Below are 27,362 nucleotides of genomic sequence, written 5' to 3'. Positions count from 1 at the left end.
AGAATTGTTTAACCTGTGTTTTTATTCAATATTAAGTAATCTGTTTTTGGAATTTTTTTGAATGAAAGCACTGAAAGTATTAAGAGAGCACAATGCTGAAAGTATGTTAAGATTCCTCTACAATTAGCAGAATTCTTCGTCATTTTGGCAGAGCAGAAATAATCCCTCACATAACTGCTTAAACCCACGTCAAAATGTCATCAGAAGTGTTTTTTTCCAGTACTCAGAATCCTATATAAATGTTAAACAGGGGCATTAAGCTCATTAAGACTATGCCACTGGGTGATTCCTGAGGGTGTTCAACCTAGAGAAAACTAAATTATAGAAGTTATTTCAGCACCTTTTTGATTTTAACCCAAACTACTAGCTGTAGTAAGAGAAGACTCTGCCAGGCAGTCAGCCATTAACGCTGAGAAAACCAGGCAGCAGAGGCAGGGCAGTTCTGATCTAAGAGTTCTTGCCTAGGAGTTAGAAATTACTCAACAGGTGTGCTGGGCCACTTCAGGTAAACCACTTGACCCTTTTTATCTTGACTTCTTAGAAGTTAAAATTATGAGAACACTGACCGTATTGTACATAACAGTTGGGAAGAATCACTAATAAATTCACAGTAAAGTTCTCTAAAACGTTGAGCGCTAAATCATACACAGAGATAATTGTTTTAATCTCTTCGTTTAAGAGTAGTGTTTTCACTCACAATGTTTAGAAACCATGATAAAATAATTGTTAGAAAAATGACGACTTTCTTTAGGATGCCTTCATCTGTAAGTAAATGAAAAGCCTAAATGACTTAATAAATGAGAATCTGTTATCTCACATTACTAGCTGTGTGAACAGAGTGGTTGGAGGACTGGTTTATTCAGAGATGTAATGATGTCATCAAAGATACGGCTCCATCATCCTCTTTCTTTGCCATCCTCAGCATATTCTTCTAGTTACAAAATAATGGCTGAGGTTTTAAGTGTCACTGGCAGATTAAGCAAAACAGAGGAGGAAAAAAAGCATTAGCTTTCTCTGTTTATCTCTTCTTAAGAATTATGAAACTTTCCCAGAAGCTCCACATCCCTTCAGGCCTTTCACATCTCTTTGAGCAACTCTAAGCCAATTTATAACAAAAGGAATGAGGCAATATGATTGGATTTGGATGAGTTTAATGAGGATTTGTTTGGGTCAAGTAAAGGTGGGGTACCACAACACTGAATTACCCCAGTACTTCCTTTTCTCCCGCACTACCATACTGATGAATGTAACCATACATATCGTTAGTGTCCCGGTGCTTCATGGTATTGAATCATATTTAGGCCCTCAATGCTATTCAGAAAGTCTTCTATTTCTACTTGAAATATAAAATTTAAAAATATTGATGTCTTGGGGCACCTGGGTGGCTCAGTTGGTTGGGCGTCCGATCGTGATCTTGCTGTTCCATGATCTCGCTGTTCCAGAGTTTGAGCCCCTCATTGGGCTCTGTGCTGACAATTTGGAGCCTGGAGCCTATTTCAGATTCTGTCTCTGTCTCTGTCTCTCTCTCTCTGCCCCTCCGCCACTCGCATTTAGTCTCTCTCTCTCAAAAATAAATAATAAAACAATAAAAAAATTTAAAAATATTGATGTCTCTATCTACTGGTGTCCTAAGGTTTTCTATGCCTTTTCTGTAAACCTGCAGTCTCCACTCTTATGCTAGATCTTGTTCTCTTGAGTCTCCTCATGTGTAAGAGTGGTGGTGTCTCACCATTACTCCAGTCCGTAAGAAAAATCCCAACTGACTTTGCTATAACAGAAGTATCATTAACTGGATGGCTTGTAGTTCAGGAGGCTGTGAAGTCCAAGAGCATGGTGCTGGTAGATTTGGTGTGTTGGCCGAGAACTCATTTCCTAGATGGCCATTTTTCACTGTGTCCTAATATGGAACAAGTGCAAGGGATCATTTGGGCTTCTTATAAAGGTCCTAATCCCATTCCTGAAGCTCTATCTCAGGACCTAATAATCTCCCAAAGACTCAACATCATCATATCATCACCCTGGGGTTAGAATTTCAACATACAAATTTGGGGAACACATTCATTCTGTTGCACTGCCCCTTGAAATCCCAGGATTTCACATTTTGTGAAATCATGTTTATAGCTAAATATTAAACCTTGCCTTTCAGCAACAGATCCATATGTTCACCTGCTTGACCTGCCTGCAAAGCTTTCTTTGTGGAAGGACTAGAAATAATTGGGACATAGCTTAGTCTAAGCATAAGGAGGTCCAATATATTAACTTTTGCAATTTTCCACTAGTTTTCATTCTAGTTTCTAAATGATCTAACGTCCTACCAATAATGAAATTCATTGGTGTCTCTACTCACATTAAGAGAAGAGACAATGGTATCTGGCTCAATCTCTCACAGGAAATCATAGCAGCACCATCTTGAACATTAGTGTCAAATTACATAAATAGTTTATAACAAAACTTTGCATTGAGGTATAAAATCTAAAATACTAGAGCAGATATGACAAAATAAGTAGAATCTCAGCAACTTTTTTAATGAAATAATTTCCAAAAAAAGAGACAAAACTTGACCTGACCTCATTAGGATTTGGATTCCAATATGATTCATCTAAAGAGAGAACTACACACTGAACTAGAAAAAACTTTGGCCTTGTTTTCACCAGATATATTGAATTACTATTTATAATACTTTTAGTTCCAATTAATTAATCTGCTTTTATCTAGTAAAACAAAACAAAAGTGACCAAGTTGATTGCTTTCTACACTGTCCAGGAAAATAACTGACACCTGAGGTAAAGTATAATCCTTCAGTGGCTATGGGTGATGATGGGAGCAGTCTTTTATTTCTCTAATAATTTCTGTGCATAGACCAAGTTGATTTTCATTAAGAGGCTTTCTATGAGGTTGATCATCCTGAATTCCCATTTAATAAACAAAGGTTGCAAAAGAAAGCATTAACTGCATTGGCAGGAAACTCTTACAATTGGTTTATACATGTATCTCATACAAACCAAGATGGTTGGTTTCTAAAACCATAGTTTCCAAACCAAGTTCTGTTTAGAAAATACCTGGTGAGCTTCCTGGTGTCCATGGCAGATTTATTGAACACAAAAGTCTAGAAGAAGGATAATAAAAAATCTCTACTTAAGAACAGGTTCCTTTGGGATTTCTGATGATGCTTGTCCTTCAATATTTCTTTGGCAATCATTTTACTCAACATGTTTACATTGTTGTGCCTGGGACATATTCTCTTGAGATCTTGCAAACATCATGCAGCTGGGTGGCAGAGACCAATGTATGCCCTCCACATAGCTCACTAATCTCTATCTTAGTGCTATCTCACTCATTTTTCTGTGTTTCAGTATGACTGAATGGTAGTTGGCATTATTTATCCAGTGGCCTAAGACAGAAAATTAGAATTATCTATGATATTTCATTTACACTTCAAATCAACTACTAAATCTTATCCTAACTTTCTTGTTTCTAACATGTATTCTATTCAATCCATTCTTTCCCCTTTATGATTTCTCAAATTTACTCACCATTATTTCTCATTTGGACTGCATAAATGTGTCACTAAATCATCCCCATTCTTATGCATTTGCACACTCCACTTCATTCTCCCACTCTGGGGTGATACTGGCAATCCCTTGATTAATGGGTCCACATATCCCCGTTGTCTCAAGATATAATCCAAAAATTTTCAAAAGACCTCTAATGGTTTAATGATTTCAGTAGTAGAATGAAGTTCCTTTGTGAGTACTTAAGAGATTTTCAAGAGGTATGTTTAGCATTAACAGTTAAAAAAATCAATTTCCTGACCCTCAAATTCCATATGCATTCCTTCCTAACTTTACGTAGTTTCCTTCTTCACCTTCCATGTCACAATTTCTCATTCCTTACTTCAGAGGGAAAAAATGCACATAATTCACTCATCCAAAATTTTATTATGGTACATTCCTTAGTTATGTAAAGTGCTTTAGGGTAACTAAAAATGGAAGATTTATTGCATCAGAAGTCTTACTGACTCTTTTTATTTTGAACATATTGTTATTACACATGAAGCATGACTTTAAAAATGAGTTGCTCTGGCAATTGTGTGGATTCTCTGACTCCACATGTAATGGTAGAATGTGTGGGCAGGGAGAATTATGGTAATTTTCTTTTAAGAATCCTACATCTTTCATCCACTGAGTGTCAAACAAGGCAAAGATTTTATGGGAGAGTATGATGAGGTGAATCAAAAGGAATAACTGCTTCAAAAAATAATGAAAAAAATGGCCTTTTCTCCCACCTATTGTAAGTATGCAGTTTATTTTGGATGTATTCATGTTCCTAAAATGTGCATTAGTTGGAAAAGGAAAGTATTTTTAAGTGATTAAGAGGCCCATGCTATTGATATTGATATACTTCAAAGTAGCTGAAAGGTTTTCAGGGACTACCAGAAAGTTATGTAGGGAAAGATCCACAGATTAAAATGTTACATAGTTTCTTGTCAACTCAGGGCATATTTTACAATTGTCCATGTGCTAAATCACGTGATGCCTACCTGGGTAAGTCTTAGAACTAGGTTTCTAAGAAATTACTTCCTGGCATGTTCCAAGGTAAGAGTGGTCTCTTAAAAGCAGAAATCTGTGCACAATTTTGAAGGCTGAAGTAAAGCAGACACTATTGCTCTTGGGAAGCTGTTAGTCTGACAAGGTGACAGAAAGATGCCTGGAACCCCAACTTGTCCTCACTCTGCTCTGCTCTGCATCTCTACGGCTGGCTTTACTGAATTCCAGCAGCCTGGTCTATCCCAAGCTATTTGGACCTAGCAGCCCATAAGCAGCTACTGCAAGGAGGCCACAGCTTCCTGAGGGGGCAGTTTCCATGGACCTCTCCATGGGTTGCCCCTTTCAATCTCACTTATGTGGTCAGAAATCTCAAGTTCTTACATTTTTTCTAAGAAAATCTTGTCTTAGAATGCTTAGACCTGTCCACTTACTTCGGTGTTTCAAGAAGACTGGTTAATGACGGTTTCTCTGGTCTTGCTGTTTTGATTTTTCTTCCACAGCTTCACTTTGCTAACACCCTCCCACGTTCACGTAAGGTTTAATTCCTATACTAATTGTCTCATTCTCATATTACTTCTAGAGCCTCTGGTTTCCATAGGAACCTTCACAGATACAGTCAGCTAAAAGCCTATGTTATCAACCATAGTATGAAATCCTATTCTAGTATTAGTTGTCAGTTTACTAGCCTTAACAGATGATTAATATTAGCCTTAAGTGATTAATATTTCTTGTGCCCGTTATAACAAATAAAATTATATATTAGATGTTGGACAGATTATTTTTAAGAATATTACCTTTCTGCCTGAACAGCTGGGTGGTTCAGTCATTAAGCGTCTGACTTCAGCTCAGGTCATGATCTCACAACTTGTGAGTTCGAGCCCCATATCGGGCTCTATGCTGACAGCTCAGAGCCTGGAGCCTGCTTAGGATTATGTGGTCTCTCTCTGTCTCTGCCTCCTGCCCCCACTTGTGCTCTGTCTCTGTCTCTCTCTCTCAAAAATAAATAAAAACATTAAAAAAGTAAAAAATAAATAAAAAATTAAAAAAAGTATATTACATTTCTGCCCCATTAAAATAGTATATAGGGAGAGTTTAGTCATGATGCACAGTGGCATTAATTAAATTAATTATGAAGTTTATTATATATGATTCTTACTTATTCTTAAAAAATAATATATAGAATTCAATATATTCACACTTTACTAAAATGATATTATACCTTTGGTCAAACCTCTCATTTTATAAACAACTTATGGTTTTAGCTATATGTTGCATTGCTTTATTGAAGTTAGCAATAAGAAATAGCTTATTAGAATAAATATTATTATGACTTCTTATAAAAACAAATGAATACTCTTTATATTGGTTTAATCTTGACTGATTTTTGCAACAGACCTTTAAAAGGTGTTCCCTAATTTATTTCTCACTGGGTTTTACAATATTCCTTAAACATGTAACATATACTCGAATTGAAAAATGAGGTTAGGCTTTTTCTGACAGAAGTTTGATTTACCTTATACGAGAACTACTTTTGCTAATTAACTTATATATGAGACATTACATGGAAGTTGCAAGAGCTATGAATATGCAGGTGTTGGCAAAATTATATTTAAGGTACTTGATAAAATTAAAGCATTTTATTAATAACTACTGTGTTGATAAAGATAATAAAATTTAACAAAATATTTATTCTTTCATATTTTTTGAGTAAATTGGGATATATAAAATGCCCCTGTGGGTAATTTTATTAATTGATACAATTGATGCTAAGTTATATCTCATTCTGGCATCCAACAAAATTTATTTATAGAAAATGAATTGGAAAAATTTTAACTTCATCACTTGAAAATAATTTTTAATAAAATTTTACTTACTTTTAAAAAATAAATAAAATGTGGGGTGCCTGGGTGCCACAGTCAGCTAAGCATCTGACTCTTGGTTTTGGCTCAGGTCATAATCTCATTGTTTGCGGGTTTGAGCCCTACATCGGGCTCTGTGCTGATGGCGCAGAGCCCACTTGGGATTCTCTCTCTTCCCTCCTCTCTCTGCCCCTCCCCCACTCTTGCTCTCCTGCTCTCTCAAAATAAATAAATTTAAAAAAATAAATAAAATATTTAATACCTTCATGTTATATCATAATTTAAAACATAAATCCAAAATTATATTTCATATAAGTCTTATAATCACAGGAACAATTTTAAAATAACTTTTGATTTCAAATTTATTTCAGAAAAATGTGATATATGACCAATAGAAAGTTTTGAGACATAAAACCATTATGTTAGACAGAAAGTCTGTGAACAAAGTAAAATTAAAAAATTAAAAAAAATTAAGGGGGAAAATATAATGATGTGTAGTTTCTCATAAGATCCTGTCCATGTATTTTCTAAGTAGATGCTGATGGAAAAGTCACCCTAATATTTAGATTTCATTGAGTACTAAGGTGATGTAACCATTTCATTTCAAAATATAATATTTACACATACTGGGAAAATTTTTGCTTTGTATCTTTTTCAATTTGATTAAAAGTTTAAAATGTCTGGGATGCCTTGGTGGCTCAGTCGGTTAAGCATGGGACTCTTGATTTAAGCTCAGGTCATGATCTTACGGTTTGTGAGACTGAGCCCCAAGTCAGGTTCTGTGCTGACAGTGTAGAGCTTGCTTGGGATTCTCTCTCTTCCTCTTTCTCTGCCCCTCCCCTGCTCACATATGCACACTTTCTCTCTCTCTCTCTCTCTCTTTCTCTCTCTCTCTCTCAAAATAAACATTAAAAAAGTTTAAAATGTCTATCTAAAACTGTGTGAGATGTGCATAACTTTCCAAAATTATTTTAAGATGTACCTGTACATAAAGGTTTGCTAACTGATCTATCCTTTATTTACTTTTTCATATCCCTCATTACTCATTACCCTTCCTTAAATTCATCACTAATCCAGCCATACTTAACATCCCATGTTTCAAAATTGCCATGCATTTCTTTGCCCACAATGTGCTAAGCACCCAACTTCTCCCTGCCTACCTCCATTCCATTCCCTGGTACCAAGATACTCCTTACCTATCATATGCAGTTTTTATTTTTCATGTCAGGGTTAAAGTATCATTATCATGGGCATTGATCATAGTAAATCAGGTATCTCTCCTAACTGCTCCCAACAATCTTGTGCTTGATGAAGCTTGTGGTTGCCTATTTATTTATTTGACACTTCTTTTTTTTTCTTAATGTTTATTCTTTTCTAAGAGAGAGAGAGAGAGAGAGAGAGAGAGAGAATGAGAATCAGTGGGAGAGGGGCAGAGAGAGAGGGAGACACAGTATCTGAAGCAGGCTCCAGGCTCTGGGCTCTCAGCACAGAATCAGACACAGGGCTTGAACCCACGAACTATGAGATCATGACTTGAGCTGAAGTCAGATGCTGATCTGACTGAGTCACTGAGGCATCCCTACTTATTTGACACTTTTAACAGGTCATCAGTTAAGTTCCCAACACAGTTTGTGGGGAAGGGGGGGGAAGAAAATCCTCAATAAATATTATTTGAGAAGACAACTGATTGGCTGACAATGAATGAATCAGTGAGCAAATGGACAAATAAATTCCAACAGAATATTTAATAGAGAAATAATGGAATAGAAATTTAAAACCACAGAATCTAGCCAACTCTTAACTAAATCACTTGGTCTATATATTTAATTTACATCTAAGCTACTACTTGCACTGAAGTCTAGAAAAATGATATTTTATTCTTAGAAACTTTATCATTTAATATTTATTTTCTCCTATTTTTTTGGTGAAATGACTAATATTAAGAGTGGAAGGTAATACCTAAATAAACAAATATTATTGTTGTTTATAGTTAAGGTGATTTTTAAATGAACTGCTATACATATAAACATATAACTATATGTAATACTATGTATTATGATATATATGACTCAATTTTATGAACCCAAGTAGTTTTATAGTTGAGAAAATATTAGAATTGGCTTCCTATGGAAGCAGTATCATATATCTAATGGTATTTATGATTTCTAATAATAAGGATTGATGATATTTAATAGGTTGCTTTCGTTGGTGCTGCTGTGATTAGATGTATTACTAGAAAAGAGTATCAATTTATATTTTATAACTAACAAAATAGAAAAATAAGAGAGCAATATAAATGAGTTATCTAGGGAAATTATGTATAGATTTTGAATTCAATTAAAATCAACGTTCAGCCAATGATATCTAAAAAACTAGTAAAACAAATTTATAGATTAACAATAAAGTTTTTATGAATATGATGACATAACCAAAGTTTTTTCTCTAAGTAGAAATAATACTTAATTCCATCCTAGCAAAATTACTTTTAGAACTCCACAGTCATAAAATTATAAATACATAAGACTCAGTCCTTGTAAGATTACAAATTTATGATATGAGGTAAGTCAAGTTATACAGCCATATTGTTATCAGTAATCCCCTACAATTCCTTAAAAGTGAATCTACAAGATTATGTTTGGTCTCTACATTAGGTTTGAAAGGGTTTACCCTCTGTAGTCCCTAAGTTAAGTGGCTTGTGTTGGAAGGCATATGCTTTCCTAAGGGTCAGATCCTTCACAGGATTCCATCCCCTATTTCTTCTTTCACCTCTATTGGAGACACCGTGTTATTTTCTAAACTAGGTGATTTCTAGCTCTTCATAAGTCACAGCCATGGCACCAGTCAATATTAAATTCTTTACTTTGTTTTGAAGTACCTACTTTAAGCAAGTCCTGCTGCTCATTGCCCCACAATATTTCCAAGGAAAAAGCAGTGTGCACACCACATGAATACTCAGTTAAACAAGAGTCATAAGCTTCCATGAGCATCTAGAGTACATAAATGCTGAGTTCTTACTGATCAGGGGCACATCTTCAAAGTCAACACTATCTAATATCTTTTTAGTTATTGTCTCTCAGAGTTTCTATAGAATATGGATTGAGGAATATGTACTCCACTTAGGTCCCTAGTATATGCTTTCTGTTAGTACATTGCTCTTCAGTGTAAAGACATTGAGGAATACCTTAGGAAAGAACCTTCTAATGGGCATTAGGAGGCCTACTGTAAAGATGCTGTCCATTACACTCAGTTCAGCGTTCTCTGTTTAAGTGTTCTTTTAATAAGATGCTTTCTAGCTTTGGAGTTTGGAGATAATTGTCTTCCTTTGAAAACATAGTTTGCTATTTATTACAAAGCCACTGTGAATCATGCATCTGATGAAGATTTCCTTTTTAGATGAGTTGGAAATCAGAGTCAAATTTGTAGATTCCCCCAATAGCAAGTTTACACTTTGTGATATGCATATTTATATCTGTCCTTTATTTGGCTCTGCTTTATATTCATACTTTCCCCCCCTTTCTCACCTACTTCTAATTTATGCTATTTTGCTACACATAATTTTGTGTTTTTAAACTCTTAATCTATTTTGGGAATAAGGTGTGATTTAAATTAAAGGATTAACAATTTTATAAAATTATTCTGATGCTTTATATTTCTCACTTGCTAATATCCCTGATGTGGGAATTTGCATCAAGCTCAAATTATTTCTGCCACAGATCCTAAAACTACTCCTATAATGCACGTATTTTACATTAGTGCACATGATACAGAAAACAATTAAAAGCAGAGGCCGATATACTCCAAATACCTGTCACAAAACTACAGGGACCTTACCAAGGTCTTTCTACTGAAGTTTGAACAAAACAAGTATTTTTGGAGATGAATGGCAGTAAACAACCAAGGTAAGGTCTCACAAAGTATTTTTACTGTGAACATTATCAAGGATCGGATTCCCAAACTTACTAGTACACAGAGGTTTATTATTTTATCCAGAAGCCACTAAGTCAAGAGAACAAACTCACCTAAAAATATATTAAAAAAGACAAATGCAGGGGCGCCTGGGTGGCTCAGTCGGTTAAGCGTCCGACTTCAGCTCAGGTCACGATCTCGCAGTCCGTGAGTTCGAGCCCCGCGTCAGGCTCTAGGCTGACGGCTCCGAGCCTGGAGCCTCCTTCCGATTCTGTGTCTCCCTCTCTCTCTTCCCCTCCCCCGTTCATGCTCTGTCTCTCTCTGTCTCAAAAATAAATAAACGTTAAAAAAATATTAAAAAAAAAGACAAATGCATAGACCAAAAGTTAAATGTATTAAATGTGCATATGTCATACTGATTAAAAATATACTAACTTATACCCTTACGCAAAATAATTTTGGCAATCTTCTCATACAAAAAACTAATTTAATGCTGGGGAAAAATTTCCTCATATCATCAACAGCATTCTAGATATATAAATATGACATTCCTTCTGAGTGTGCCGATTTTCATTCATACAAGCCATAACACAACCTCCCTGAAACTTTGCTGCATATCATTCTTTAAGTAATCTGATTATTACCATGGACCTTATCTGGAGTGATTAAAACTGGTTAAAAGTAACAGAAGCCACTGTGGAGATGTAAATAAAGAAGGGGGAGAGGGATATGTATGACCTACTAGGTTTCATAAAGCAAATGGAACAGGAAATCCAATGATAGCTAGATCAGCTAGACTAAGACTAGGATCTTGTTTCTACAATTAAACAGAGGGCTCATTGTCAGAATTTAGGTCACCTTAGCTATGGGTAGGGAAGAATCATGTTGTACAAATCATAATCATACGAAAGATTTTTAAAAAGACATTTTTAATTAGACTGTTTAATTAGAATAGTGGGACTACGGTTCAAAGAGATTGCATCTCATGTAAAGATTTTGAAGTCATAATCATATTGGAGAAAACTGAACCTGTAAGAATATATGAGATTGCCATTGCAGACACACAAATATAAACGTATGTAAATTAACATGTGTTTAACAACATAAACTAAGATTGATCTATAGTGCTTAGGAATTTTAGAATAAATTTTACTGAAGTATCATTTAGAAACAATAAAATACCTATTTAAAACATAACCATGAACACTTTTGAGAACTTTGATGCCTGTTTCTACTGTGAACACATGTCTATCACCCCAAAAAGTTCTCTCTTATACACAGCAAACCTCCTTAAAAACCTAGCCTGAGTTCAATTCTGACCTACCATCTTTCATTAAAAATGAGTGTTTTTTTTCTAAAACTTTATGTTTTAGATATATGTAGATATATGTAGATATATTCATATACTATGCATTCTTTTGAGATCGGCATATTTACTTAACACAAAGTTTTCAAGATTCACCCACGTTAATGTATGGATCAGTAATTTGTTCCTTTATTGCTGGGTAGTATCCATTGTATAAGTCAAACCAGAATTACTTATTCATTCTCTCATTGATAGACAGTTGGGTTGTTTCTGGTTTTTAGTTACTTTGAATAAAGCTGCTTTGCATATTTTTGTATAGTCTTTGTGTGAGTATATGTTCTCATTTTTCTTACATAATATCTAGGGGTCCCATGATAAGAATATGTTTAACTATATAAGAAACTAACACACTATTTCACAAAGTGGTTGCAATATTTTGCAACCCACTAGCAAAATATGAGTACTCTAGTTGCTGTATATCTTTACTAACAGTTCATATGGTTAGTCATTTTTTATTTCTGATATTGTGATCTTTAATGATACTGTATTGTTTTTAATTTACATTTCTTTAATGGCTAATACTATTGACCATCTTTTAATATGGTTGCTGACCATTCATATTTTATTTTTTTTAAGTTTATTTATTTTTGAAAGAGAGAGAAAGAGACAATGAGAAGGGGAGGGGCAGAAAGGGAGGGAGAGGGAGAAAATCCCAATGCGGGGCTCAAACTCACAAACCGTGACATCATGACCTGAGCCAAAATCAAGAGTTGGATGCTTAAATGACTGAGCCACCCGGGCACCCCCTTATTTTATATTTTGAAATATCTGTTCAAATCTTTTGTCTATTGATTTGTCTTTGACATTATTTGCATATCAAAGACATATGTCCTTTGACAGATATACTAGAGGGAATGTTTCTGTGATACTTCTTTGGCTTATATTTTCATTTTCTTTAACAGTGTCTTTAAAGGACCAAAAGTTTTGATTTTGATGAAGTCAAATTCATCATTTTTTGTGTAATGATTCATGTTCTGTCTTATAAGAAATCATTTCCTATGTCTAAGATCACAAATATTTTCTCCTATTATTTTTCTTTACAGAACAGGGTTTCTCAGCTTCAGTATCATTGACACTTTGGCCCAGATATTCTAAGTTGGTATTTTCTCTAGACATTGTCAAATATCCACTGAAAAGCAAAATTGGCCCTGCTAAGAATCACTGTTCTAGAAATTTTAAGAGTTTTAGCTTTTACATTTAGGTTTATAATCTATTTGGGGATAATATCTGTGTATAGTTCAAGGTAAGGATTGAGGTTTATTTTTTTGCATATGGATATGCAGTTGTTCTAGCAACATTTAAAAAATATAAAAGACCATCCTTTAGCCATGGAACTACCTTGGCACTTCTGGCAGAAAACAGCTGACCATAAGCGGACATACTTTTGGTTGCTCTACTTTGTTCCACAGATACGTGTCTGTCTTCACACCAATACCACAGTCTTGAATATAGTACTTTTATAATGAGTTGAAAGCAGGTAAAGGTTTTCCAAATTTGTTCTTCTTCTAAGAATTGCTTTGGCTATTTTTGTTCTTTGTATTTCCATATACATTTTAGAATCCCATTGTGATTGTCCTTCTCTCAAATACCTTCCCTCAAAAAATCCCTGTTGGAATTATGCTTCACATGGCATTGAATTTATTGGTCAGCCTTGGGAAACCTGACATCTTAACAATACAGTAAAACCTTGGATTGCAAGTGACTTGTTCTGTGAGTGTTCCGCAAGACAAGCAAGCATTTCTAATAAATGTTAACTTGTTAAACAAGCAATGTCTTGCAATGTGAGTAGTATACGCTGAATGTCAGATGGTCACAACTGAGCCAATAGTTTTTCTCTCTCTCTTGCTGCGGGCTTGTGGGTGATTGTCTCTCAGGCTTGGATGCTCGACCTCAGGCTGCAGTGTTCGGCGGAAATCAGTGATTTTTCACAATGTTGGAAGGTGCCCACAACTGGCACTGGTGTATCTTTTGTCACTTCAAAACACCTATGGACAGTCCTTTGCTTTTGCATGCAAGAATAGGCTTAGGAATGTTCTGCTTCATTCTAGGTCAGGCTGCCTGCAGACATAGACCCTTTCCTCTGCTGCTTATGGCCAATTACATTAAATACAGTATATGACAAGAGTTTATTAATACTGTACTATAGTCAATATCTGTCAGTGATAATGAAAGTCATCCTACACAATAACCATCCTCTCTCTTGTCTCTCTCACATCAGCCATAAAGGTTTTCAAAGGTAAGTGCAGGTTAATTTATTTTTTTGTAATATTTTGTATTTTCTTTATTATTTTGTATTAATTATAGTATTGTAATCACTTTATATGAATATTTTTGGATTGTGGAGTGGATCATAGGAGTTTCCACTATTTCTTATGGGGAAATTCACTTTGATATACAAGTGCTTTCGATTATAAGCAGGTTTCTGGAATGAATTATGCTCATAAAACCAAGATTTTACTATATTTAGCTTTCCAGTTCATGAACATGGTGTATTTCTCCATTTAATAAGGGCTTTAAAATTTCTTTCTTCTAGCAATACTTTGTAATTTTTATAAGTCTTATTACAGCTGGTTAAAGCTATTTGTAATTATTCCATGTCGTAGGCATTTTAGGTTTTAATTTTCAATATTTAATGACATATATAAAGAAATATGCTTACTTTTTGTATACATTATAATTTATGATCTCTTTAAATTCAAATTTTAGTTCTGGCAATTTTTCACGGGTTCCTTAGGATGCTCTATTAGCATAGTCTTTTCATGCAATTAAAAAAATCCTTTTTATTTTCTACTCTACACATCTTTTGTTTCTTGTTGTTGCCTTATTGCAACAGCTAGAAATTCTATGGTGCTCAGTTGTTTAACTCAAATCTAAGTTCCTGAATTCCAGTCTAATTTATTGTTTTGTACTAAAGAAAATGGGTCGGTATGGATTTTCTAACAATACTCCTTATGGCCTGTAGTAAGTAATAGCAGTCTGACATGTGAAGAGGAAAGAGTAAGTTTCTCTTACTCTGCACTCCATTCCTATCACCTAGAATGGACAGACAAAATACTGTAAGAAATACATGGCCAGTGTTTTAGATAACATGACAGAGTGTTGAGGCTAATTACTTAACTTCGGTTAAATTAGGTCGTAGCCTGCTAAAATGTAAGATGGTTTGAAGCAAGAGCCCCATTTACCCTGTGTACTACTCCCTGTTGCTTAAAACAATGCTTGGCATAAATAGAAATTCAATAAATATTTGTTGACCGAAGTGAAAGACTATAAGGTATGCCTCTGAGTCTAACATCATTCAGAAAAAGTAGGTAGGGATGTCTGAATAAAATACATGGTCATTATTTCAACATAATTTTTGTACACAAATGCAAGGCACTAGGTGGGTAAATTAATTCTTGAAACACTTCCATGACCACACAGGTAGATAGAGAATACACTGTGCATATTCTTCCAGTGCATTATATTCTGAAGCTAAGAGAATTCTTTAAAACATGAGATGGCATGAGTATAGAAATTGATAGTCTCTACACCAATTATGAAAGGGTTTCAGTGAGGCACAAGTGTAGCTGATAAGATAAACTAAAAAAGCTGGATACTAAAGGTCAAATAGTCTAGGCAGACATAGTCCCAAAGATGCATGTTCCAGGAGGTCTTTGAACAGGACATCACAGAGATATGAGAAATTGAAAAGGATGATGATAAAAGTACTGCCCTGAAGGAAGCAGAATAAATAAATGTGTAAAATGAAGAGCAGCAAGTCAGGAGAAATATTTTCAACTGTGTGTTTAATCTGCTATTTTATCGTTGTTATGGGAGTATGTAAGAATGCTTTAATATACTCACATATGGTGTTTTATAATGATGAGTTATTTTGTTTATAGATTTGTTATATTAATGCAGTGTGGGCCTTTTTGCCACATGATAATTTTTTTGTCTGTTTTACAGACCATTTGCTCACATTAAAAGAAGTTGATAAAATGAACTGTCATTAAAATAATAGATGTGCCATATTTAATGACTCTCTTCAAAATGTTGACAATTCTTCAAGTCTGGTCATGGGTAAATGGGGATTTGTTGTACTTTTAACTTTTGTGTATTTATAGAAGTTTTCAAAATATTTAAAAATGGTTCCTTGCAAGTCTTTCAATCACTAATTCTACAACTATTTAGGGAACACCTGTTCTATAACAGGCACTATTCTACAAAGTGGAGATACAGCAGCGAACAAAACACTCTTTTATTTCATGAATCTTTCATATTTCCTTGCCACATAGGCAATAAATACACAAATTAATATGAAACATAATATTGTACATAGGAGTATTAAAAAGAAACATGAAGCAGAAAGGAAGAATAGGATTCCATGTAAAGAGTAGTGGAGGCAACTTCGCTGAGGATAAGCATGCTTGACTTGCGTAGGAAGGGCATAAAGACCAGTAATGCTCAAGGTGCATTAAAGCCAGGATGGGTAGAAGAGAGATAGAAAGTGGTATCTGAAAGACAGCCAAGAGATGGATCATGCAAACTCTTCTGAATTCTGGCAAGAGTTATTTTAGAGATTAAGACTTTAAGTCTTAGTCTTTAAGAGTAATTTTAAATCTGAAAACATACTAGTATATTAGACTATATAATTTCAACAGCGTTTAAAAAAATAAACTTTTATCTTACAGAGCATTTGAACTTTCCATAAAAATAGAGTGGAATGTATACAGTTCCTATATGCACCCTCCTTCCATCCTTACACAGTTTTCTCTATTAATATCTTGAACTAGTGTGGTACATTGGTTATAATTGATAATTGATAAGTCAACTTATCAATAAGTCACTGGACTTGATACATTAAGTCCAGTGCTTATATTAGGGTTCATTCTTTGTGTTATACATTCTATAGGCTTTGGCAACTGTACCCACCATTATTGTATCATATGGAATAGTTTCATTGCCCTAAAATCTCCTGTTTTACTTACACATCCCTCCCCTGAATCTCTGGCAACCATAGTTTTACTGTCTCCACAGATTTGCCTCTTTCAGAATGATGTTTAGTTGGAATTATAAAGTATGTAGCCTTTTCAGATTGGTTGATTTCATTTAGTGATATGCATTTAAGGTTCCTCCATGTGTTTCTGTTGCTTGATAGCTCATTTCTTTTTATTACTGAAAAATATTCCATTGTAGGATGCAATACAGTTTATGCATTCATCTACTAAATGACATTCTGGCTGCTTCCAAGACTTGGAAATTATGAATAAAGATGTTATAAACATCTGTGTGTGTATTTTCACGTGGACATAAGTTTTCAACTCATTTGAGTAAATATCAAAGAATGCAATTGGTAGATCATACGATAAGGATTACGTTATTTTGCAAGAAATTGTCAGTGTTTCAAAGTGGCTGTACCATTTTGCATTCCCACCAGAGATGAATGAAAATCCCCATTGCTTCATTTCCTTATCAGCAGTTAGTGTTGTTGGTATTTCGGATTTAGCCTAATAGTTGTATAGTGGTATCTTATTTTCATTTTCAATCCCTTGATTACACATGTAATCACTTTGTCATATGCTTATTTGCCATCTATGTATCTTCTTTGTTAAGGTATCTGTTCAGATTTTTTGTCTGTTGTTTACTTATTATTGATTTTTAAGAGTTCTTTGTATATTCTGGATACAAGTTTTTTTTTTTTTTTTTTAATCATCAGGTATGTTGTTTGTAAATCTTCCAGACTCCTAGTCTGTGGCTTGTCTTTTAATCTCTTAGGAGTGTCTTTTTAATTTTAATGTGGTCAAACTATCAAATTTTCTTTCATGGATTTTACTTTTGGCACTAAAAAGGTATTGCCAAACCTGAGGTCATGTAGATTTCCTCCTGTGTTGTCTTCTAAGAAGTTTATAGTGTTACATTTTACATTTTTTTTACATTACATTACATTAGTTTTACATTTTACATCATAGTGCTACATTTTTATTTAATTTTTGTAAAAGAAATTCTATGTCTAGATTCATTTTTTCAATAGCTTTTAGTAGCTCTGTAGCTAACATGTAGAGAAAGTTTATAGAATGGAAAGAACAGAAGCAGGGAAACCATTCTAGAGGCTTTTGAAGTCATCAAAGAGCAAGAAAAAAAAGGCTTGAGTGGAGAACACCAGTGTGCTTTGTATGAAATTATTGTTTCAGGTATTTTGAAATTGGAGTCAATAAGCTTTTATGCGGAGATATATATAGGTTTTGGGTAATAAGAACAGCCAAGAAAAATCAAAGTTCTAGGTCTGACTAACTGTATGAATAGTGGGACTATTTATCAAAATGGGGACCACTGGATAAATAATGTATTTTTTCTTGGGAGGGGATATCATAGAAATGAGATCAGCTTTGACATGCTATATGAGGATTCGATGTACGTATCCAATGAGCATTATCAAGCACAAAATTGGCTATCTGAATATGCAGGATGAGAAAGTGGTTAGGGGAAAATATTAATTTGGGAAATGTCAGCATATAGGTGGTGTCTGAGGCCTTGAAACGAGGGTGAAAGTAACAAAAAGTGACTACAGATACAAAGAAAAAGAGATCCTAGAAGCTTGGGATACATTGAAACTTAGAGTTTACCGGGAAGTGGTGAATCTAGAACCAGATTCTCAAAGGGAGCTGCCAATGTGCTACAGAGAAACAGAAGGGAGAGTGGGATATATATTTTTAAGAAGTGAGCAACTGTGCCAAATTCTGTTGAAGAACTGAGAAAAATGGAAACGATTATCAGATTTGGCAATATGAATATCGTTGGTGACTTTCACGGGAGAGGCACTAAACAGTCGGGAATGAACATCAAGTTGGAATAGACTCTCAAGGTAATGGAGGGGTGGCAGTGCAAACATCTGCTTCCTATAGCTCCTGCAGGGAGTTCAGGTATGGGAGATAAAGTCATTTACAGTTTTGGAAACAAGTAGATTAGTAGATTAGCTCTTATTGTGGACAATACAGTAAGAGACAAACTCACATACCAATGTATCATAAAGTTACACACACACAAATTCTACTGCTTTCATATTGCTTTTTCTTTCCTCGCATTATCCCATGAAGTCATATTTCACTTGGCTTTGGAAACAAATGGATTACCAATAGGTGAATTTTGTTAGATATGCTATCACTTCACCACACTCAATGCTTCTGATGGATTGTACAGATCATTGACTCTTTCATGCTTCTTTTAACTTTATAATCTCTCCTGTTAATATATTGTACCTTATCCTCAAAGACACTTTGTATTTATACACACTTGTCTTTTGCTATATAGCATTTGAAAAGATTGAGTGAGATATTTCTGGGACCTAAGACCCTAAATATTTGAATCTTCTCCTTAAATGGCTGTCTGCCTGTGACCCGGGACATTCTCTAAAGGGATATATATGTGCACAGAGACCAAGGCTATACAAAGGGATGTATTATTACTAGTAACTGTTTTGGCTCCATAGACCCCAGAACCATTTTCAGTTGAGCTCAGGGTTAGAAGTGAGCTTAAGGCCTACAACTAAAATAGATCAAGCAGTATTTTTCATGTTTTCTCTCTAAATTCTCACCCACATCTTGGCCTCTGCATCTTTTGATTCTGATTAGGAGGAAAAGAGTCTGAGAAGATCACATCAAAGGGAAAACCAACAGAAGGAAGCCAGGAGCAAAGAGTTTTGCCTTGTATAGGTTTTTTAAAACCCCAAGGCTCTTAACAATAAGGTCCAGTTAGAGTCCTTAAATTTACCAAGCCCATAACAAACCTCCTTTCCTTTTTGGGAGATGGTGGGTGGTGGCGGTGAAGGAGCTGTGTTGCCTTCTCTCGTTGGTACCACCATAAAAATATGAAGAGCTTAATAACAGACACTGAATTCGCATTGTTCCTCTAGTGCCTATCATGGAACTTCTATTGCCTATAATTTTAGTATATTAATAATCATATACATACTTTTTCAATTGATTAAAATTTCAACTTTATTTATTTACTAATTATGATTTTTCCCTTATTTGAAGATGTCCTATAATAATGTGTTTTTGGGTTTTTCTGGGGGGAAATATAGGGGTATTATTTCAGGAGTTGTAATTATTAAGATTTTATGTAAGGACTTTAACATGTTTTCATACATTACATTTTTTTTTTAATTTTTTTTAACGTTTATTCATTTTTGAGACAGAGAGAGACAGAGCATGAACAGGGGAGGGGCAGAGAGAGAGGGAGACACAGAATCTGAAACAGGCTTCAGGCTCTGAGCTGTCAGCACAGAGCCTGACGTGGGGCCCAAACTCACGGACTGTGAGATCATGACCTGAGCCGAAGTCGGACGCTTAACCGACCAAGCCACCCAGGCGCCCCAACATTTTATTGGTATTGAAAAATTGCTTCCATAATTCTTATCAAAAGGTGTTCTTAATGGAAAATGAGACAAAGTCTAGAGATGAGGCAAAATATATCTTGTATTTCTTAAGTCATTGGTAGTTTCCATTGTTAGTAATATTTACTTTTTATAGCTAGTTAATAGATTATGATTTTGACACTATATTTCAATTTTTAGTCTCAATATATCTTTTAATTATAAAATGTATTCCTTTTAAGCACATACAGATGTATTTATAAACAATAAATTCAAATTTATTTAAACCATCAATACTATAGCACAGTTTAAATCTCGGTGCTTTTTTTTTCTAATAGTTTCAATCACTTCGCCAAATATAAACACATGTGTATATAACTTAACTATAGATGTTTAGTATGCACATTGCCAAATGTGGATATTTATAAATATATATTTTCAGTTTGTACTTTGATGTAAAATACTATTTCTCAGTGAGGATGTTGGAAATATATATATTAACCCAATATTGGCTTATACACAAATACACCTATGTACATTATTTAGTTTACTAGTTTGCAAATTATCAAAAGATGTTTGTATCTATATTAATAAGTTTAGTGGCTTTAATTTTGATTCTTATTGTGTCTTTAACTAGTTTTGCTCTTGAATGAAGCACAGAATGAGTCAGGGAATATTCAATTTTTCCTATTGATTGGAAGAGTTTATTCAATACTGAGACAATCATTTCTGTGAAAGTTCTGTAGTCATAGACTGAAAGCCATTTGTGCATGATATTTTCTTCGTGGGAACATTTTTAATCCGTGCTGTATTTGTATAGGATCCTAATAATAGTCTTCATGTCTTGGTGTACCTCTAGTTATGACCTGTCTTCCAATCTTATTAGTTATATGTACCTTCTTTTCTTGTCATAAATGGCAACATAGAAGTATTATTCACTAAACAACAATGAAATGCAGGTTGTATCAAAAATACGTTGCTTTGCAAAGAGGGAAAAAGAGGTTGGGCTGGGTGTGTATTGAAGTGTTACTTCAATACTGGGACCAGGTCCTACTTCTGATAATTTAAATATGATTTTTCACAAAATTGTAAAGTGTTAGTGTTATCAGATACCAGTACAGTTCAGTCATTTATATATGGAAAGCTTTGCATTAAAATTTGGTGTGTTGATACCATGCAAGCCTTTAATGTTTTTAACATGTTTCTAACTTTTATTGCTATTTCTACTCTTACCCAAGGATTATTTAGAAGTGTTTGGTTATTTTCCAAACTTTACCTATCTTTCTAGCTATCTTTCTGTTATTGATTTCTGCTGTGTTTCCATTTTGACCTTAGAACATATTCTTCATGGTTTCAATTATTTGAAATTGATTGAATCTTACATTATGTCAAATGTATCAGTCATATATTGCTTTGTAACAAACTACTACAAAACTTAGTCACTAAAAACACATTTATCTTCTCACCATTACTGTGGGTCAGGAATCTGGGCATCACAATTAAATGTGATCTCTGGCTTTGAGTCTCTTCCAAGGCTGCAGTTATTTTAAAGCCCGACTGTGAGATCTTGCGCAAATATTCTAAAATTTCTGACTCTTAATTTCATCATCTTTAATTTTTTAAATCAAATGTTATCAAATATGTAAGTTTTATCAATCAAATTGGACACTTGCAACATGATTATCACTGTGCTAACCTTGGAGATATGCAGTTAAATAAAATGCCATAGTTACCACTTATTGAGTGCAAATTATAACATGACTACTAAGATAAGATTACTATAAAAAGTGAATAACAAAATAGAGGTCAATAAATACTAGTTTTCAGGTTCTGAATTATTAATACATATGTCTGTAATGCTGAGAAATTTTAAAAGTTTACCGCATTCAGAAAATCTGAATGTGTTCATTTTTAACAATGACTTGGTTTTCTGTGTAATAAATTTCTGCCCTTCCTACCATCTACAACTAACCACAAGTCTTGATTATGATTACACGGAAAAAACAATTATCCCTCAAATAGCCAGTATATTCATTTGTATTCCACTAATGTTTTTATATTAAATTTTAGTAAATTGTCAAGATGTGTGACATTATATAAAACAAAAAATTCGTTATATGAAAACTTAGGCTGGATTTCTGGCTCTATGAATTGAAAAATTTATTATACTCTTCTGAGCAGCTATTTACTCAATGGTAAAATAGTGATGATGATGATAATGATAATGATAGTGGCAACAACCATACTTCCTTCTGAGGGTTACTGTGAGAATCACTTGAATTAATATCCTTGAAAGTGCTCTGCAAGCTGATGAATAACACATATATTATTTTTAGTGAACAGAGGATAATTTATGGCACTAGTATAACCATAATACTGGAATGTTTTAGACATGTTACATAAACAGAAATACCATAATTTAGATGTCAAATTTGGTTCGGTTCTTCCATTACAAGAGATTTATGAAATTATAAAGAATCCCTACATAAAATATAGTCTGATGACCACCAAACTTACTGAACCAAACAAGGTAATTATATTTAAGCCAAGACACCTTCACTTCTTTTCTTACTTTCTAGCTGTCTGTGTTACATCCATCATCTGTTCTCTTCTTGTTGAACTTAATTATGTCCTATTTTATTATTTTCACCACTCTGTATTAGAATTATTTCAGCTTTGATATTACTGTAAATAAGTGAAGGAACATGTACATAATGAGCTTTTTAATTATCTCCAGAATGTGCCCTGTTTCTCAGAGCTAAGTACTTTTGCGGAAGCTGAGAATTCCTTTTCCCTTTTCTTCTCTAATCAATTCCTCTGTAGCTTTCAGAGATCAATTTATATGTTACCTTCTCTTAAAAGTATCCATAATCATTCTAATTCATCACGATGTTTCTGTTTATGAAATCTGTGACATTTATTTAGAAACTTCTTTGTTATATTTCTGGAATTGCTATATAAACTTTGAATCAGTTTTTTATGTGTCTTATTTCTAGGTAAACTAAAATATTTAAAGTATTCACAGATTGTGTGTGTGTGTGTGTGTGTGTGTGTGTGTGTATGTGTATCTAATTACATGTAAATATATAGTACTTACTTGAGCAGAATTTGTTGAAAGATAGAAGACTGAAGAATTTTTCTTCTCTACCAAGTCATTTGGACATAATCTGGAGCTTGAGCCAGATCAAGTTTTCATTCCCTGCTGTAGAAAAATAGCTTCCAAAAAGACAGTAGAAAAGATGTGCATTAGTTAGTCATGTGATGTGGTCTTTCAAATAATATAATTCATTTATATTTAGACAGTAAAAATAAGTAGGAGTGCTATCATTCACCGGTAATACACACTGCTGGGCTTTACGTATGTCTCCAAAAGGATGAGAAAGCTGTGAATTTTTGTTAGCAATTATCACTGTAGGTTTTGAATTGTATAGAGTGATTTTTCTTGCTGTCATTTGATGCTTTACTCCATGAAGCTTATAAAACTGTATAAAATTAGAGACCAGTCTTGGAATGCACTTTTCATGGGAACATACTAGATGTTTCATTGTTGAATAGGGGAAAATATAAAACAAACTCTAGATACTTCAGGAACACTAATTCACTAAGAGGACCTATTTATTTGGAACAGTGCTTTAGTGTCATATGTTAATACTTAAATTTGGATGGGGCACCTGGGTGGCTCAGTTGGTTAAGCATCTGACAGCCTCAGGTCATGATCTCACGGCTTGTGAGTGCAAGCCTTGCATCGGGCTCTGTGCTGACAGCTTAGAGCCTGGAACCTGCTTCAGATCGAGTCTCCCTTTCTCTCTGCCCCTAGCCGGCTCATGCGGTCTCCCTCTTTCTCAAAAATGAATAACATTAAAAAAATACTTAATATTTGGATATTAAATTTATTTGTTAATTGATACCACAATTAGATGATTAATGATATTTTACTGCTTTTTCATCTGTGGTATCATTTTCCCTACCACTGTCTCAATTCAAGCTCTAAGCATTTTCCACATGCTCTCCTGACTAGTCTAATAACTGGCCTCCCATTTAATCGATCACTTCTATAATCTACTCCCCACATTGCTCCAGAATAATTTTTTAAAAACTTAAATCTGATCATTTTACTACCTTGACAAATACTTTTAATAATGTCCTTAATCTAGAGAATAAATTTGAATCATTTTAATGACACTCAAAATATCCTTTACGATATAACCCTTCTCTTCACTCAATCTGTTCCCACATTCCACACCACCACCCCCCACCCCTGTCCACTCTAAGCTCAACTTTTGCTAAACAACAGGCATCTCCTAAATGTGCAAGAATGTTTTATATCTCTGTGCTTGCTAGGTTCTTTTTCAACCAACAGTGCCTCTCTCCTCCCACCACCAGAGGAGTATATACTATAGTGCAGTATTTAATTCAAGAACCACATCTGTCAAGCCTTTTTTAATCCATCAGTATTCCTAGGTGGAAGTGACTGCTTACTATTTTGTGGCCCTACTGTACTAGGTACACATTTTTATCCACATAATAGTGAGATATATTATATTTATCTATGGATTTGTCTGTTAACCTACTCTACACGAGTGGCCCTTTCAGAACAGGAACTATATATTATCTATATTGAGTGCTTAGCTTTTAACATTTATTGTTCAATTGATATACCTCATGTTATAACTAGAAAGAAAAAGTCAGCCTAAAATAATTTAAATAGCAAAACTGTAACTCTCAGTGGCAGTAATGAAATTCAGATCCAGGTACACTTTGATCCAAAACTCATAGTCTTTGGAAATGCCAAGATTTAAAAGTTCAGAATCTCAGAATATGAACAATTTTAAAAGAGAAAGTAATTGCTGAGAAAATACAGTATGGATTTTTATTTACCTTTCTCCATTTCCTTCTTTCCTTATTATAGTGCTTAGAAACTATATTCCTGTACACTGTTCTAGTCACACAAAATTGTGTTCTAAGGACTCAGATCTGTGAAAAATATTAATGCATTTGTCTAGTTTTATTCACTGTCCTAGAAGACATTTGAGTTTGAAGCCCTGGATATACCTTCCTCCCCAGCTCCCACACTTTTCAGTCTTCCTTGCAACCCCTGCTATCTCAGTAGATCCCTCAGTGAGACTGGCCTATGTGTCCCCCTGTAATAGATCTTGTACAGCAGCCCCCTGTTATCTTCTTGGGGAAGAGTTCTGTGCTTTCTTAACCTGCAGACTTTGTTGCAAGTGAAGGAGTAGGGAAGCTGAATGCTGACCTTACATAACTATTGGGGTAACTACTGCCAGATACAGATGCTCATTCTGAGTGCTACCCACGTGTGTCTGGCCCGGCAGTTGTTTGCTCCTCCCCTGAACTCTCTAGAGGTGAGCTCAAGTGCAGCCTAAAATCCGAGGCAGAGAAGTATCCACGAACTGGTGAGCAAATGCTTCATCTAAGAAAGGCAGCCATTGCCCATTGTAGCTGACTCACCAAAAGGAAACTGACTTTTCAGAAAAAGTTAAAAATCATTTTTATGTGAAATCTCCCACTTAGTAACTGGGAACTAACCTCCCACCCCATCACCACCAGCAGGAATGCTAAATCTTCTGCAAGCCAGATAAAACAAATCTATGAGCCACATGCCATTCTACAGCTGCCATTTTGGAAGCTCTATTTTACCAACCCAACACACAGGAAGTATGTGGAAAAACAACAATAAGAAGGGTATTTTTTTGCCATTTTCTAATGCCATACAAAAAATTAAAATAGAAGATAGGTAGATAACTGGCTTGTATGCTAGAGCTAACAAATCCCTTCCACGGGTCTGAGAAGTCTCACCAAAATGCCATGTTTCATAGTCCTCTGAGATCAATACAGTACGGTTACCTACTGCCTATGTATCCCTGGAGTTTGAAGCAGGATGACAGACTGATGACAGCTGCATACGAACCTGCAGCCACCTGGCTTCCTAAGGAAGAACTAATAGATTTTCTGCCATTTGCCAGCCTTTCCCTCAACCTTTGAGATTGGGGTCTCGTTAAAGCCCAGGCTCGAAGGATGGTGTGCGGGCAGCATTTAAACGCAATCATCTTCACTAGTTATTCCGGTTCAGGCTTGGTTAACCCGGGCAGGCTCTTGCTCGCCAAATCTCACTGCAATTCTGGGGACTTTGGAAACCAACGAAGAACGGTTTTTGAGACCACCACATTCATTCCATACCTGACCCCAACAACGCACCTGCTCAGAGAGGAGCCCCTCATTTCCGAATAGAAACTCAATTACGTGTCTTCCTGTCCTGGAATATGCCTTCCAGAGAGCTAGAAACACAGGAATTGCTAAAGCCACGAACTCATTCTAAGGGTACTAAAGTCACGGGAGTAGAAGGCATTCTGTGCCCGGACCACGCAGCAGAGCGGGAGCTCAGCGCGCAGCTCACTCGGCCCCTCCCACAATGCTTTGCGCTGGTGCGCAGTCCGCGGAGGCTGCCGGGGTTAGTGCAGCCGCGTGTTTACTCGCTGCGGAGGGACCTGCGCTCCGCCAGCTGAAGTGATGAGTCCTTCCAGCCTGTATTTCAGTAAGTGTAAGACAAAGAGGAAGGAAGGGAGGCAGGGAGGTAGGAAGGAAGGGTTTCCAAATGGTAGGGGAAATAAATTTCCTGAAGTTAGTGCATACCCTGGAAATGGAAAGATTTTCTTTGTTTACTTATTTATTTATTTTAATGTTTGTTTATTTTTGAGAGAGAAAAAAATGCAAGTGGGGGAGAGGCAAAGAGAGAGGCAAACAGAGAATCTGCATCTGGGTAGGGGCTGTCAGCATAGAGCCCCATGTGGGGCTCCAACCCACCAATCATGAGAGCATGACCTGAACCAAAGTTGGAGCTCAATGAGCCACGCAGGCGACCCCTGTAAGTGGAAAGATTTTAAAGAGAACAATGACTAAAGAGGTAATACAGCGTACAAAATTGCTTTCCCCTCTCGCCCTTTTGCCGCGCTTGCTCTCGCACCCTAATCCGTACATTGTCACTTCTGCTGCTTTGTCTTGCTCAAGTCCAGTCGCAGGGCTAGGCTAGGTCTCAAGAGATCTTGTAGCTTCTGATTTGGGCCCACTGGGTAAGGCAGCTGAGCCAGTCTATTTATTGGAGGAGAAGAGGCCACGTGGAAGAATCAAGCTACTCTGCTAGACACGCAATGAAAGCCGCTGGGAACCTCCAGCCTGGGAGAACGTTTAGCTGAATGCAGCTCGTGATTGAGCCCAGAAAAAACAAACGGGAGCAGGGAGGGGAGCCAAATATAAAATCATGATAAACAAAAAATTATTATTTTCAGCTACAGAGTTAGAGATGGTTTGTGACCTAG

The 27,362-nt window shown here is 35.3% G+C and overlaps 1 long non-coding RNA gene across 1 annotated transcript; it reads right to left on the bottom strand.

Annotated features, from left to right (window-relative positions):
- Positions 1–859: 859 nt before the first annotated feature.
- Positions 860–26,441, bottom strand: LOC128313069 (uncharacterized). Its single transcript, XR_008293233.1, has 3 exons — positions 26,245–26,441; positions 23,126–23,244; positions 860–1,897 (listed from the first exon to the last, which is right to left on the bottom strand). It is a non-coding gene; the product is annotated as an uncharacterized LOC128313069 (long non-coding RNA).
- Positions 26,442–27,362: the final 921 nt, after the last annotated feature.

Source organism: Acinonyx jubatus, chromosome E4 (genome assembly GCF_027475565.1).
Source record: "Acinonyx jubatus isolate Ajub_Pintada_27869175 chromosome E4, VMU_Ajub_asm_v1.0, whole genome shotgun sequence".
Lineage (NCBI taxonomy): Eukaryota > Metazoa > Chordata > Mammalia > Carnivora > Felidae > Acinonyx > Acinonyx jubatus.
Note: the sequence above shows the minus strand (reverse complement) of the source record. Positions and strands in the feature narration are given on the sequence as shown.